Source organism: Saccopteryx bilineata, chromosome 5, assembly GCF_036850765.1.
Source record: "Saccopteryx bilineata isolate mSacBil1 chromosome 5, mSacBil1_pri_phased_curated, whole genome shotgun sequence".
Lineage (NCBI taxonomy): Eukaryota > Metazoa > Chordata > Mammalia > Chiroptera > Emballonuridae > Saccopteryx > Saccopteryx bilineata.
Window position 1 is genome coordinate 114,629,409 of NC_089494.1, and position 17,405 is coordinate 114,646,813.

A 17,405-nucleotide genomic window follows, 5' to 3' on the forward strand; every position below is an offset into this window, starting at 1 on the left:
ATGAGTCTGGATAAAAGTTCATTAATCTTGTTTACCTTTTCAAAGAACCAGCTCTTGTTTTTATTCATCCTTTGTGTTGTTTTTTGTTTCTATGTTATTTATTTCCACTCTTCTTCCTCTGGGCTATATTCTTTTAAGTGCAGGGTTAACTTGTTTTTTGAGATTTTTCTTGCTTCTTAAGGTATGCCTGTAATGCTATGAACTTCCCTCTCAGGACTGCTATTGCTGTGTCCCATAAATTTGGAGCTGTTATATGTTTCTTTTCATTTGTTTCAAGGAAATTTTTTATTTTCAAGAAAATTTTTATTTTATTTGTGACCTCATTGTTAACCCATTTGTTATTTAATAATATGCTATTTAGTTTCCAAGTGTTGAATGTTTTTCCGTGTTTCTATTGTAGTTGATTTCTAGTTTCATACCATTGTGATCAGAGAAGATGCTTGATATGATTTTAATCTTCTTAAATTTATTGAGACTTGTTTTGTATCCTAACATGTAATCTATCCTAGAAAATGTACCATGAGCACTTGCTGTTTTGGGGTGAAAGGTTGTGAAGATATCAATTAAATTCAGTTGATCTAGTGTGTCATTTAAAGCCGCTGTTTCTTTGTTCATTTTCTGTCTGGAGGATCTATTCATTGATGTTAGTGGGGTATTAAAATCCCCTACTGTTATAGTATTGCTGTTGATCTCGCCCTTTATGTCCATCAAAATCTGCTTTATATATTCAGGTGCTCTGATATGAGGCACATAAATATTTACAATGGTTATACCCTCCTGTTGGATTGCTTCTTTTATCATTATGTAGTGACCTTCTTTATCTCTTACTGTAGCCTTTGTTTTAAAGTCTATTTTGTCAAATATAAGTTTTGCTACCCCAGCTTTTTTTCTTTCATTTCCATTTGCATGAAATACTTTTTTTCATCCTTTCACTATCAAAAGTCAATGTTTATCTTTTGTTGTGAGGTGGGTCCCTTTTAGGCAACATATGTACGGTCCTGTTTTCATATCCATGTAGCTACCCTATGTCTTTCGATTGGAGCATTTAATTCATTTACATTTAATGTTATTATTGATATGCACTTACCTATTGCCATTTTATTCTTTAAGTCTACAATCCTTTTTTTCTAGATTTCTTTTTATCTTTGCTCTTTGTACAGCAGGCCTGTTAACATTTCTTGCAGTACTGATTGGGTTGTAAGGAGTTCCTTTAGTCTTATTTTGTCTGGAAAGCTTCTTATTTCTCCTTTTATTTTAAATGATAGCCCTGCTGAATAAAGTAGTCTTGGTTGTAGGTTTTTCTTTTGCATCTCTTTGAATATTTCTTGCCAACCCCTTCATGCCTCAAGTATTTCTGTTGAGGAGTAGAATGTAATCCTTATGGGGGCTCCTCTGTAGGTAATAAACTGCTTTCCTCTTGCATCTTTTAGTATCCTTTCTTTGTCTCTCAAATTTAGCACTTTAATTATGATGTGTCTTGGTGTAGGCCTCCTTGGTTTCCTCTTTACTGGAACTCTCTGTGCTTCTTGAACTTGTGTGACCTTTTTTTTTTATCAATTTAGGGAAATTTTCAGCTATGATTTCTTCTAACAGGTTCTCTATCCCTTGTTCATTCTCCTTCAGGAATCGCTATGATGCAGATGTTGTTTCTCTTCATGTTGTCACAGAGCTCTCTTAGAGTTTCCTCAGTCTTTTTGAGCTCTTTTATTTTACTGCTCTGCTTCTGTGCTCTTGTTTATCTTGTCTTCTAAATCACTGATTCAATCCTCTGCTTCATCCAGTTTGTTATTAATTCGTTCTAGTGTAGTCTTCATTTCTGATATTGTATTTGTCATTTCTGACAGGTTCTTTTTTATGATTTCCATGTCGTTTTTGAAGCTTGCTATCTCTTTATTTTGGTATTCATTATGACCATCCATTGTTGTTCTAAGATCCTTGAGCATCCTAGAAACCATTATTTTAAACTCTGTGTCTGGTAGTTTGGTTACTTTCATGTCATTTAGTTCTTTTTCTGGGGATGTCTCTTGTTGATTCTTTTGGGTCACATTTCTTTGTCTGCTCATTTTGTCTGTGTATTAGGTAGAGCTGTCTGACTTTGAAATTTTTGTGGTGTCTTTATGAGGATTATGAGCTTAGTGGTACTGACCTCCAGGCCACCTTATTTTCTTGCTCTAAGAATGCTTCTTGAGGGTAATATTCTCTCTCCTGTTGTATGTGAGTATTGAACGTAAATGGTCCTTTCATGGGTATGATTATCCTTTCAGGCTGGCTAGCTCTAAGGGTCAACCTTGATTATGTGTATTACACAACTGTGCAATGTCTTTCCTGTTGGGTGTATTTATTCTCCATGGCATCTGGGGCTGCTAGACTCTACCTTTGGCCATGCCACTTGTGTATGTAGTTGAGTCTAGGGTTGGTGCTGTCTGCCACCCACTACCAGTTGTTGGTTTTAGATCTTCTCAGGTTGGCATCAGCCATTGTTTGTAACCCACTATGGGCTACGTGTCTGCAGCTACTGCTCTTTTTGCTGTTTGTGTCTGTGTTTTCTGTGCCTGGGTAGTGTGGAAGGGGACAACCTGTGTTTAAGGATCAGCTTCCTCCTACTTAGAGATGACAGCAGCTCCATAAAAGCCCCAAGATCCATTAGATTTGCCTCCACTTTTCAGCTGCTCCATCTCCTCTTGCAGCTGTGTGATCTTCCAACAGAGTCTTCTGTAGTAAGACTGTAGTGTGAGCTTAGACTGGCCTCACCCAACCAACCCCTCTACAGGTTGCATGCTTGGTGGGTTAGGGCAGCTGAGGTAGGGAATACGATGTTAGTGGGACCTTACACTTCAGTGGTCTCTTGGTCAGGAGCTTAGTACAGGGAATGTGGCCCCTACTCCAGAGCTTAATCTCTCAGCCACTGCTAGATACTCAAATTTTATTCTCCCCAACAAGGTAAGCAGTAGGTTCAGATCAAGTGGGGCTGGCAGTCCCCTCTGCAGAAGTTCTTAAAGCTGGTGAGATGCTGGTCTCAGGGAGGAAGACTGAGAGAGTCTTCTCTTGGGGCTGACTGTGCCTCCCCAGAAAGTGGCTAAGCCCCTTGACCAGACTAAACAACAAGCTCATAGGGACCCACACTTTAAATGTCCATGATCCAAGCCTCTTTCCATCCCCCCTGTGGAATATAGCCCTTTGGGGCAGGATATCCAGCACCCATATCTAGGCTGGCTGACTGTGAAGCTCCACCCTATCCAATGCATAAGAGCCACTGTGCTGGTACTGATTACAGAGAGTAGAACTCACCTCAGCTGGGCCAGGTGTGAGGAGCCCTTCCTTAGGATACCACTCTAGTCAGTGTTGTTAGATCCTGAACAGATGCTATCCAAAGCTGGCCACTGGATATGCCAGCCCTGAGCCTCCCTAGCAGGAACCCAGCACAGACCAGTGGGAGACACTGCCTGTGACTGACCCTCAGCTACCTTCCTGGAGCTACAGCAATCCAGAGTTTGTGGCTATCTCTGCTTGGCCCAGGTGCACATAGAAATACCAAGCTGCACACTAAAGCTGGCTTTTACCCACACTGGGCCTAGGGAAAGGTCTGCTTAAAAGGCCAAGATTCCCTGAGTCCTGCCTTCTACAGCCTCTGTCTGCTGGCTGCTTGTTGGGCTCGGTCACTGAAAAAACCTCTGGAAGAGATGAGAGCCTATGGCAATTCAGGGATTAGGAAGGTGGTGAGTGTGGCTCCACCCTTCAGTCCCAGGTGTCAGTCTGTCTAAACTTTTTTCATAGATCTCAGTAGGTTGTGGCCCCATTAGTCTGGTGGGTGTGGCCTCTGAGACCCAGAGGTGTGGTCTGCCCGCAGGCCAGACAGTTTCTACTAAGTCTCCTGTGGAGCAGAAGCACCAGTCTTAGACTTGAGAGCATGTAGGGGAAAGCTTTGGCCTCAACACCAGAAAGCTGAGTCACTGACCACCCCTTGCTTCCTAGCTTCTCAGAATGACCCAGTCTTCATGGTTGGAGCAGGAGAGACTCCTGCAGGTGGAGCAATTGCTTTTCTCTAGGCTGATGCTGCTCAGAGGGGATTGCTCCACCCAAGAAAGATGAGGGGATTGCTCCACCCAAGAAAGATGGTGACTGAAGTATTAGAGAATGACTCAACACAGGGGTTCCAGTGGTTGTCCTCCACAGTGTCTCTTCCTGTGCCTCCAACTTTACACTTTCCTCAATCAACTTTAGTCCTCTCAGCTCTTCCTCCACTGGAACCCTGGGTAAGTGGCTGTGAATGAGATTTTCTTTGCAGGCCCTTTAATATGGAGCCTCCATCTCTGAGAGCTCCATCTCTTTCTTGCAGACAGAAACCCTGGCTCTTTTCACCACCAAATGTTGTCTGGGCACCTCTTCTAGCCTCTGGGGCTCTAGGCTGGGGCACTGGCCTGGGGCTGAAGACCTTCCCCTCTCAGGTGACCCTCCTGCAGTGAGAGCCCCTCCAGACCCTCCTCTCCTGCTCACTCCTGAGAGCAGGACAGCCTTTTCCATGTTTCTGCCCTTTCTACCAGTCTTGGTGTGGCTTCTTCTGTGATCCTTGGTTATAGACTCCTCTTCATCTAGCCCAAAGTTGTTTTTTCAAGATGATTGTTCTTAAATTAAGTTGTAATCCAATTTGGTCCTTGGAGGTGGCAGTTAGAACATCTGCCTACTCCTTTGGCCCCTGGAAGGATGTTATTTTTAAATGTATTGATTTTAGAGAGAGAGGAACAAAGAAGGAAAGAGAGAAACATCGATTTTGTTGTTCTACTTATTTATACATTCATTTGTTGATTCCTGTATGTGTCCTGATGAGGGATCAAACCCATAATGTTGGCTTATCAAATCGTAACCTTGGCTTACCAGGATGATACTCTAACTCAGTGGTAGTCAACCTGGTCCCTACCTCCCACTAGTGGGCATTCCAGCTTTCATGGTGGGCAGTAGTGGAATAAACAAAATATAAATAAAAAGATAGATTTAGCTATAGTAAGTTGTTTTATAAAGATTTATTCTGCCAAACTTAGTGAAAATCCAACATAAAGTACTTGGTAATTATTATTATATGCTTTAACTTGCTGTAACTCTGCTTTATAAATTTTATAAAGTAAAGTTATTTTCTTACTTTATAAATCACCATTACTGTGGAACCAGTGGGTGGTTAGAAAATTTTACTACTAACAGAAATACAAAAGTGGGCAGTAGGTATAAAAAGGTTGACTACCCCTGCTCTAACTAATTGAGCTACAAGACCAGGGCTCTATTATTATATAAATTAGAAAAATTCAATTCTGAGAATAGAGTGAATTGCTTGGATTCTTGTGGATCAGCCAAGGCTGGTACCAAGCCATCAGCAGCCAGGCGTAGAGGTTTTCCAGGGAGGGTAGAGGAAAAGGCCCACAGGGCCATTGTCCTTCTTCTAGGCTTAGACTTTCCCAGTCCCTCTTTCCCATTACTCATAAAACTGCTTTTCCTTCCATCCTCTGAGAGGGACCAGGGGCTTCATGCAAATCTGCTGGGGTCTGTCATTCTTTCCTGAGTCCATCCTCTTTTACAGATGGCAACAGTACCCACAGATGCTTAAAAGCCCACTTGGGGCCCTCTGTGGGATACCTGAGACTGCCCTACACTAGGAAGCTAGTGAGCCACTTCTTGATTGGTCTCCCACTTGTGCTTGCTTGGCTGAGCAGGTCTGGTTCAGCACTTCCCTCCCCTCTCCCCTTCCTGAAGGGAGGGCAACCTGCTGGGTCTGATGACCCAGCCAGGCCCTCTCCCCTCTGGCCACAAGGAAACATCACAGCCCCCCAACCATTACATTCTCTCCCTGCTCTTTCAGAACTAGAAAGCCACAGACACTGGGAGGACTCCAAGTGCAAAGTGGCTGGTTTTATTTTATGAGGCTAGTTCCCGGTACTTCAAGCCAAGGAGAGAGTTAATGGAGTAAAGCTGTCTTCTGTTAATAATTGCCAGGGGCCAGAGAGAGTGCTGTGGGCCAGTGGCAGGTGAATGTCTGATGAGCTGGCACAAAGCAGGACCAAGAAGGATGCAGCAGGATTCGCAGATCAGGGGACAGGCAGCCTGGCTTCCAGAGCAGGGTATCCTTGAACAAGCCACGACCATTTTGAAGCTTTAGTGACTTTCTCACACTTAAAATTTAAGACTCTTATTTGCAAGAACTTAAAAAAATCCTTTAGATGTATAGACGTGGGTTTTTGTTTGTTTGTTTGTTTTTGTTTATTTTTTAAGCTACTGAACACAGCCATTTTGTTTGGTCATGATTTGGTAAGTTGGGAAGTGCTTGACTGAGTAGCTCAACTTGAAGTCTCAAGCAGGGTTGCAAAAGTCAGAAATTGGCCAGGGCTGCAGCCCCATTCACAAGGCTGGCACCTGCGACCTCACTCCCCATGGGGAGCTCAGCCGGGCAGTCACTCAGAGCACCTGCACACGGCCTCCCTCCTGTGACTTGGGCTTCCTCATAGCATGGTGGTCTAGGGTAGTTCTGTTCTTTCTTTCTTTTTTTTTAATAAATTTTTATTAATGGTAATGGGATGACATTAATAAATCAGGGTACATATATTCAAAGAAAACATGTCTAGGTTATTTTGTCATTAAATTATGTTGCATACCCCTCGCCCAAAGTCAGATTGTCCTCCGCCACCCTCTATCTAGTTCTCTGTGCCCCTCCCCCTCCCCCTAACTCTCTCCTTCCCTCACTCCCATGTCCTCCCTCCCCCCACCCCTGGTAACCACCACACTCTTGTCCATGTCTCTTAGTCTCGTTTTTATGTTCCACCAATGTATGGAATCATGTAGTTCTTGTTTTTTTCTGATTTACTTATTTCACTCCTTATAATGTTATCAAGATCCCACCATTTTGCTGTAAATGATCTAATGTCATCACTTCTTATGGCTGAGTAGTATTCCATAGTGTATATGTGCCACATCTTCTTTATCCAGTCTTCTATTGAAGGGCTTTTTGGTTGTTTCCATGTCTTGGCCACTGTGAACAGTGCTGCAATGAACATGGGGCTACATGTGTCTTTACGTATCAATGTTTCTGAGGTTTTGGGGTATATACCCAGTAGAGGGATTGCTGGGTCATAAGGTAGTTCTATTTTCAGTTTTTTGAGGAACCACCATACTTTCCTCCATAATGGTGGTACTACTTTACAGTCCCACCAACAGTGAATGAGGGATCCTTTTTCTCCACAGCCTCTCCAACATTTGCTATTACCCGTCTTGTTGATAATAGCTAATCTAACAGGGGTGAGGTGGTATCTCATTGTAGTTTTGATTTGCATTTCTCTAATAACTAATGAAGCGGAGCATCTTTTCATATATCTGTTGGCCATTTGTATCTCTTCCTGGGAGAAGTGTCTGTTCATGTCCTCTTCCCATTTTTTTATTGGATTGTTTGTTTGTTGTTGAGTTTTATGAGTTCTTTGTAAATTTTGGATATTAGGCCCTTATCTGAGCTGTTGTTTGAAAATATCATTTCCCATTTAGTTGGCTGTCTGTTTATTTTGATATCAGTTTCTCTTGCTGAGCAAAAACTTTTTATTCTGATGTAGTCCCATTCATTTATCTTTGCCTTCACTTCTCTTGCCATTGGAGTCAAGTTCATAAAATGTTCTTTAAAACCCAGGTCCATGATTTTAGTACCTATGTCTTCTTCTATGTACTTTATTGTTTCAGGTCTTATATTTAGGTCTTTGATCCATTTTGAATTAATTTTAGTACACGGGGACAGGCTGTAGTCGAGTTTCATTCTTTTGCATGTGGCTTTCCAGTTTTCCCAACACCATTTGTTGAAGAGGCTTTCTTTTCTCCATTGTGTGTTGTTGGCCCCTTTATCAAAGATTATTTCACCACATATATGTGGTTTTATATCTGGGCTTTCTATTCTGTTCCATTGGTCTGAGTGTCTATTTTTTTGCCAATACCATGCTGTTTTGATTATCGTGGCCCTATAATATAGTTTAAAGTCAGGTATTGTAATGCCCCCAGCTTCATTCTTTTTCCTTAAGATTGTTTTGGCTATTCGGGGTTTTTTATAGTTCCATATAAATCTGATGATTTTTTGTTCCATTTCTTTAAAAAATCTCATAGGGATTTTGATGGGAATTGCATTAAATTTGTATATTGCTTTGGGTAATATGGCCATTTTGATTATATTTATTCTTCCTATCCAAGAACAAGGAATATTTTTCCATCTCATTGTATCTTTTTCGATTTCCCTTAACAATGCTTTGTAATTTTCATTATATAGGTCCTTTACATTCTTTGTTATGTTTATTCCTAGGTATTTTATTTTTTTTGTTGCAATCGTGAAGGGGATTATTTTTTTGAGTTCGTTTTCTAATATTTCATTGTTGGCATATAGAAAGGCTATGGACTTTTGTATGTTAATTTTGTATCCTGCGACCTTACTGTATTGGTTTATTGTTTCTAATAATCTTTTTGTGGAGTCCTTCGGGTTTTCGATGTATAGGATCATATCATCAGCAAAAAGTGATACCTTTACTTCTTCTTTTCCGATATGGATGCCTTTTATTTCTTTGTCTTGTCTGATTGCTCTGGCCAGAACTTCTAGCACCACGTTAAATAAGAGTGGAGAGAGTGGACAACCCTGTCTTGTTCCTGATTTAAGGTAGAAAGTCCTCAGTTTTATGCCGTTTAATATGATGTTGGCTGATGGTTTATCATATATGGCCTTTATCATGTTGAGATATTTTCCTTCTATACCCATTTTGTTGAGAATCTTAAACATAAAATTGTGTTGTATTTTATCAAAAACCTTTTCTGCATCTATTGATAAGATCATGTGGTTTTTGTTCTTTGTTTTGTTGATATGGTGTATTACGTTAACCGTTTTGCGTATGTTGAACCATCCTTGAGATTCTGGGATGAATCCCACTTGATCATGATGTATTATTTTTTTTAATATGTTGTTGTATTCGGTTTGCCAGTATTTTGTTTAGTATTTTAGCATCTGTATTCATTAGAGATATTGGTCTGTAGTTTTCTTTCTTTGTGCCATCCTTGCCAGGTTTTGGTATGAGGGTTATGTTGGCCTCATAAAATGTGTTTGGAAGTATTGCTTCTTCTTCAATTTTTTGGAAGACTTTGAGTAGAATAGGAACCAAGTCTTCTTTGAATGTTTGATAGAATTCACTAGTATAACCGTCTGGGCCTGGACTTTTATTTTTGGGGAGGTTTTTAATAGTTTCTTCTATTTCCTCCCTGCTGATTGGTCTGTTTAGGCTTTCTGCTTCTTCATGACTCAGTCTAGGAAGGTTGTATTGTTCTAGGAATTTATCCATTTCTTCTAGATTGTTGTATTTGGTGGCATATAATTTTTCATAATATTCTATAATAATTCTTTGTATATCTATGATGTCTGTGGTGATCTCTCCTCTTTCATTTTGGATTTTATTTATTTGAGTCCTGTGCCTTTTTTCCTTGGTGAGTCTTGCCAAGGGTTTGTCGATTTTGTTGATCTTTTCAAAGAACCAGCTCCTTGTTTTATTGATTTTTCTATAGTTTTTCCTGTTCTCTATTTCATTTATTTCTGCTCTGATTTTTATTATCTCCTTTCTTCGGCTGGTTTTGGGTTGTCTTTGTTCTTCTTTTTCTAGTTTCTTAAGGTGTGAAGTTAAGTGGTTTACTTCGTCTCTCTCTTGTTTGTTCATATAGGCCTGAAGTGATATCAACTTTCCTCTTATTACTGCTTTTGCTGCATCCCAGAGATTCTGATATGTCGTATTTTCATTTTCATTTGTCTGTATATATCTTTTGATCTCTGCGCTTATTTCTTCTTTGACCCATTCATTTTTTAGAAGTATGTTGTTTAGTTTCCACATTTTTGTGGGTTTTCCCCCTCTTTTTTGCAGTTGAATTCTAGTTTGAAGGCTTTATGATCAGAAAATATGCTTGGTACAATTTCAATTTTTCTAAATTTGCTGATATTGTCTTTGTGGCCCAACATATGTTCAATTCTTGAGAATGTTCCATGTACACTAGAGAAAAATGTATACTCTGTCGCTTTGGAATGAAGTGTCCTGTAGATGTCTATCATATCCAGGTGTTCTAGTATTTCGTTTAAGGCCACTATATCTTTATTGATTCTCTGTTTGGATGACCGATCTAGAGCCGTCAGCGGTGTATTGAGGTCTCCAAGTATGATTGTATTTTTGTTAGTTTTTGTTTTAAGGTCAATAAGTAGCTGTCTTATATATTTTGGTGTTCCTTGGTTTGGTGCATATATATTAAGGATTGTTGTGTCTTCTTGATTCAACTTCCCCTTAATCATTATGAAATGACCATTTTTGTCTCTGAGTACTTTTTCTGTCTTGTAGTCAGCATTATTAGATATGAGTATTGCTACACCTGCTTTTTTTTGGGTGTTGTTTGCTTGGAGTATTGTTTTCCAGCCTTTCACTTTGAATTTGTTTTTATCCTTGTTGCTTAGATGTGTTTCTTGTAGGCAGCATATAGTTGGATTTTCTTTTTTAATCCATTCTGCTACTCTGTGTCTTTTAATTGGTAAGTTTAATCCATTTACATTTAGTGTAATTATTGACACTTGTGGGTTCCCTACTGCCATTTTATAAATTGCTTTCTGTTAGTTTTGTATCTAGTTTGATTCTTCTCTTTTGTTTTTCTATCATTTGTTTTTGTTTGTTTGTGTTCCATACTTCTTTCCTCTGTTGCTACCTTTTTTAAGTCAAGTGTTTTTGTGGTGGTTTTTTCAAGGGTGGTTACCATTAAGTAATGAAAAGGGTACCTACCATATTCATTGTAGTACCCTATCTTATGAGTATTTCTGCACTTCATCGTCCTTTGCTACTGTTAATCTCCATCCTCTCCCCCCTTTTTTTCCTTTGTTGTCACAGTTTAAGTTTGGTTTTATTGTGTTCTTGGTGGAGCTGTTACTTGTGGTGTTGTTTTCTTTTGTTCTTTGAATCTGGTTGGAAAACCCCCTTTAGTATTTCCTGGAGTGGGGGCTTTCTGCTGATAAATTCTCTCATCTTTTCTGTATTTGTGAATGTTTTTATATCTCCTTCGTACTTGAAGGATAGCTTTGATGGGTATAGTATTCTTGGCTGAAAGTTCCTCTCTTTCAGGTCTTTAAATATTGGGGTCCACTCTCTTCTAGCTTGTAGAGTTTCTGCTGAGAAATCTGATGATAATCTAATAGGCCTTCCTTTATATGTTGTACTCTTCTTTTCCCTGGCTGCCTTGAGAATTTTTTCTTTGTCATTGGTTTGTGTCATCTTTATTATGATGTGCCTTGGAGTGGGTTTGTTGGGGTTAAGAAAACTCGGTGTTCTGTTTGCTTCTTGAATTTGAGGCTTTAGCTCTTTCCACAGGCTTGGGAAGTTCTCGTCTATTATTTGTTTGAGTATATTCTCCATTCCATTTTCTTTCTCTTCTCCCTCTGATATACCTATTATTCTTATGTTATTCTTTCTGATGGAGTCAGACAATTCCTGTAGGGCTTTCTCGTTTTTTATTATTTTTGAGTCTCTTTCTTCTTCTCTCTGTTGTGCCTCAAGTTGTTTGTCTTCTATTTCACTAATCCTATCTTCAATCTGGGCTGTTCTGTTAGCTAAGCTTGTTACCTCGTTTTTCAGCTCGTGAATTGAGTTTTTCATTTCTGTTTGATTTGTTTTTATAGTTTCAATTTCCTTGGTAATATATTCTTTGTGTTCATTGAGTTGTTTTCTGATCTCCCTATATTGCCTTTCTGTGTTTTCTTGTATATCTCTGAGTATTTTTAACATTTCTATTTTAAATTCTCTGTCATTTAGCTCCAAGGCTTCCAATATGTTAAGTCTTTTCTCCATAGATTTTTCCATATCTATTTGTGTTACCTCTCTTTCTTTTGTATCCATAATATTCGATTTCCTCTTTCTTATTGGCATCTGAGGGCGGTCTTGTTGATAGCACACAGGCGCACTCCCTCCGCGGCTTGAATGAACGTCCCTGCGGTAGCTTCCTCCACACCCTCGTCTCTCAGATTCAAGTGATAACAGTCCTTTCGCTTTTAGTTTGTGTGGAACTCCGGAATGCTCCGAAGATAAATTTTTCTGTTTCTAGTTGATAAATTTGTTGTGATTTTGGGGAGGTCTGTCGGATGCGCTGCTCACGGCGCCATTTCCGTGACGTCACTCTCAGTTCTGTTCCTTATATGGTGGTCCACAGCTCCAAAAGTGAGTGTCACATGTTTTCCTTACTTTAAAACTCTTAAAATCTCAACTTGACAAGATGTGCAATAATGAAAGCCTTTTTAGACAAGTATGTTTGCCATTACTAATAAGAGACATCTATAGCTATAAACAAAATCAGCATCCTGTGTGCTGCATGGATAGCGCTAATGTTCGAGTGACTTTGGCAGCAAGCAGTGTTGCCATCAGCATCAGCCTTGTATTCTTGTGTATCAGCACATTTGCTAGTCCTGGCTGCTGTTGACAGGGCTGGGGATAGAAATAGCTAACACTGTGAGCCCTGTCCTGGTCAGTCTTGGGAGAGGACTTATTCTCAGCCAGGAGACCATTTGTCCTTTTATCCTCTTGGGATTTAGGGTTTGGGGTATTTCTAGGAAGACTGTGCTGGTGATGTTGAGAGGCTGCTGGCCTGGGCTCGTGTTTCCTTTGTTTTTACCAGAATCCCTGCCTTTGGCCAGGTGGCCAGTAGACTAGTGGTCCACAGCCTGGGCACACATTGCATAGTCCTTGATTTTTCTGCCTGGCTTTGCCACTGTGTGGTCAGCACCTTTCATTCCCGGGGGCTGGGGTCCTAGGGCCAGCATCCCCTGGGCATCCACATGTTGTGATGTAGGGACTGCTTCCTGGGGCCAGTTGAGAAGATGCTGTTGGCCTGACCTACTGGAGCACACTCCATTCCCTCTTGCTTTATTTGTTCTTGTTCTTCAGGTAGTTCTCTTAGAGTGAAGAATCCTATTAAACTCGCCACCTTAGCCTTTCACCTATTCCTTGGCAACGTCCAGCCTCTCAGCCTCTCCTGCATGACAAAGATTTTTGTCATGTTAGCCAGGTATATGAATGCATTTTGAGCCATGTTTTATCTTTTCTGATGACGTTTTCATGTTTTTTTAATCTTTTCTGATGACTTTCTGGTCCTTGCTGGCTGTGCTGGTGACATGCAGTTGCTATGTGGGGGCTGGCTGAGCCTAGTAGCCAATGGCTATTCAGAAAAATGTGGCTGGGCGTGAGCTTCTGGACCACAGCCTCTCTGTTTATCATGACACCAATGGGGACTTCCCATGATAGCCCCTCTAAGGGGTGAGGTGATTGGGCCCTTAGGCAGCAATGGGGTCACTCAAGTCTCTACTCTTACTAACAACTCAATTTCTGGACCTGGTCTCTTCATTTATTAAATAGGGGAGCTGGACTAGATCACCTGCTATGTTATGCCTCTATGAAGCTAGCTTACCCAGGTGAAAGCCTGCCTAGGGCCAGTGATCCAGCCAGCTTCTAACCATTCCCAGCCTTTTGGTCAGTAATGTGTGGGCAGCCTTGTCCATCCTGAAGGTGTGGCCTTCTCCAAAATGAACATGGGTTTTTTCAGGAGTCTGTAAGCCCACAGCACACACTGAGCCCCAGTCATTCTGGCCCAGAGTGTCACTTACAGAGTCTGAGACCCAGGAGCCCATGCCAATCCTTCCTTGCCCTCAGTGGACATAGCATTTCCCTAAAGGGCACCATTGACAGAGGCCTCCTTTGAGATCCTGCAAAAACAGAAGCCATCCACAAGGGCTGCTGGAAGAGCAGGGGGCACAGGGGAGCCTTCTTGGTAACTACAACTGACATCAGTATGCAGATGCATATGGAACACTCTATTGGAGATTTTTTGGTGGAAGTGGGCAGATGTAGCAAGGGGCCAAAACAAGAACTGGGAGAGACATCAATGTTGGTGTGACAGCATTGTCTTTCCCAGGCTGGGATGTCTGCATACACTGTGTTCCATTTGGAATGCCAAAACCCTATGGGAGGAGAGAATTGCTGTTAAAGAGCCCAGTTGCAGTGCAGAATGTCTGCAGGGCTGAGTGCTGGTTGAGTGTGGGCTCCATCAGTGTTTCATGATAGAAGGCGAAGCAGAACTCTAGCTTCCACTGACTCAGAGTAAAGAGAGGAAACAAGCAAGTTGAGAAAATGCTCCTCCTTCTTCTGGAGACAACAGTCACAGGGAAATGTCCCTGCACTCAGAGGGCAACCCAAAGTAAGGAAGAGATCGTGGAGGGAGCCCCAATTTGTTGAAAAATTATGGGAATTGGAGTGACTATTGAAGAACTGGAGGAAGTTCCATTAGTGGTATTAAAAATATTTTCATTTTTTTGTGATGAGAACTTTCAAGATACACTCCTAGCTACTTTCAAATACATGATGCAGTATTATTAACTATAGTCACCATGCTGTGCCTTATACACCCAACACTTATTTGTGTTGTCACTGGATTTTTGTACCTTTTGGCACTGTCTACCATTTTAGATGGTAAATTTTAGATAGAATTTTAGCAATAGCACTTTCTGTGGTAATAAAAAGTCTTATATCTGCATTATTCAATATGGCATCTGCCAGCTACATGTGGTTTCGAGCACTTGAAATATGACCAGTACCACTGAGGGCCTGAAATTTTCATTTTTGCAGCTGACTCATGGACAATACAGGGGATAGGGGCACTGGTCCCCACTACACACACACACACACACACACACACACAGTCAAAAATCCACATACAGCTTTTGACTTTTCAGTTGGCCCTTTGCAGCTGAAGATGCAACAGCCTACAGATCAAAAGCAGTAGCTCACAGCCAGGAACACATAGTTAGGAATGCAAAATGCATTTTCCCTCTGTGGTTGGCAGAATCCACAGATGTAAAACACTCAGATATGAACAGCCAACTGTATTTATTGTTTAAAAATGTACATATAAGTAGGCATCCACAGTTCAAACCTGTGCTGCTTAAAAGTCAACTGTATTTCATTTTAATTAACTTAAATTTAAATTCTGCATGTGGCTAGTGGCTACCATATTGGGATAGCATAGAACTACACTAAATGAATTTGTTTCAAACTATAAAACAATATCTGTTTTGTAAAAACAAGTGTCACCTGGCCAATGGTGGTGCAGTGGATAGAGCATCAATCTAGATGCTGGTTCCAAATCCTGAGCTTGCCCAGTAGAGGCACATGCAATGAGCAATCACTGAACAATTGCGGTGAGATAACTGTTAGTTGATGCTTCTCATTCCTCTGTTCCCTCTCTCATCTCTGTAAAATTAACAAATAAAATCTTTAAAAAGAAGAGAGACAAGATGGCGATGGAGTAGGCGGACGTACCAACTTCCACCTCCCAGAACCAAAGTGGATTACAAAGTAATTTTAAGAACCATGATGTGGAAAAACCAACTTTGGGCTAAACTAAGAGGACTCTTCAACCAAGGAACACTGAAGAAGCCATACTGAGACTGGTAGGAAAAGTGGAAATGTGGAGAGGGCTGCCCTGCTCCCTGGAGCAAATGGCAGCAAGAGAGACTTGCATGATGGGAAGTGAGTTTAGCAGAGAGAGGAGGGTCCTGAGTCCCAGGAACAAAGCCCCAGCCTGCATCCCCAGAGCCTAGAAGAGGCATATGGACAGTATTTAGCTGGAAACAAGACAGGATACTGTTTGTGAGAAAGAGACTGATTTCTCAGACCCATGATTCTTCTTAAAGGGACTGCGCAAAACACCTCTCACAACCACTCACCCGGGGCTCTGGGGGACGGGGAGAGAGGAGAGTACCAGAGTAGCAGAAAGAGAGTGTAGGAGGCACAGGGAGAACCATTTTGAGAGACAGCCATCCTAACCTCTGGGACGAGTCATTCTCCAAATCTGAAGTAAATATTTCCCCTGGAAACAGCAATGCCAGCAAAGGGAAGCAGGACACCAGCCAAACAAGCTCTCATGCGGCACTCAGAGCAGCGTCGCTTAGAAGGAGGGAGCTTTGGGGACTACAGTAGTGAGTCTCAGGGTCTGAGCTACAGCATCCTCACCCACACAGCTGAGGGCTCGCCCGAGGGCGGGCAGTGGTGGGACATGGAAGCATGGTTGGTTCTGTCGGCAAGGGAGGATGCTGGCTGGATACCACTGAGGCCCAGGTGTGAGCTCAGTCTTGCTCGGCTGGGGAGGAGGGGGCGTGCGAAAGTAGTCAAGCCCAGCTGTGGGACATTTGTAATCCAACCTGCTGGGGAAAGGGAGGAGCCCCAGAAGGGGCAGAGACCCGCCCTTGAGTAAGGGCACAGGAGCACAGCCTTGCCCCGCCTGCTGAACTGAGGCTTGTGGCCTGATTTGGGAGCCAGCTCTGCCTGCGGGGGTGGAGCCAAAATCCCAGAACAGGCAGAGTCCTGCTACTGAGCCTGGGCACACAGACCCAACCAGCCTGTGGAGCCAAGGCTTGCAACCCTCCCACAAGCAGAAATACAAAATATTGTAAGAAAATAGTATGAAGAACTGTTTGCCAAAAAAACTAGACAACCTAGATGAAATGGACAAATTCCTTGAAACATATAATCTTCCAACAATTAATCTGGAAGAATCAGAAAACCTAAACAGACCAATTACAACAAATGAGATTGAAACAGTTATCAAAAAACTCCCAAAAAAGAAAAGTCCTGGGCCTGATGGCTTCACAAGTGAATTCTACCAAATATTCAAAGAAGAAATAACTCCTATCCTTCTCAAGCTATTTCAAAAAATTCAAGAGGAAGGAAGACTTCAATGCTCCTTTTATGAAGTGAGTATAATTCTGATTCCAAAACCAGGCAAAGACAACACAGAGAAAGAAAATTATAGGCCAATATCCTTGATGAATTTAGATACTAAAATCCTCAACAAAATATTAGCAAACTGGATCCAATAATATATGAAAAAATCATACACCATGATCAAGTGGGATTTATTCTTGGGAGGCAAGACTGGTACAATATTCGCAAATCAATCAATGTGATTCATCACATAAAAAAAGGAAGGATAGGCCCTGGCCAGTTGGCTCAGCGGTAGAGTGTCGGCCTGGCGTGTGGGGGACCCGGGTTCAATTCCCAGCCAGGGCACATAAGAGAAGCGCCCATTTGCTTCTCCACCCCCGCCCCCCCTCCTTCCTCTCTGTCTCTCTCTTCCCCTCCCGCAGCGAGGCTCCATTGGGGCAAAGATGGCCCGGGCGCTGGGGATGGCTCCTTGGCCTCTGCACCAGGCGCTAGAGTGGCTCTGGTCACGGAAGAGCGACGCCCCGGAGGGGCAGAGCGTTGCCCCTGGTGGGCGTGCCGGGTGGATCCCGGTCGGGTGCATGCGGGAGTCTGTCTGACTGTCTCTCCCTGTTTCCAGCTTCAGAAAGA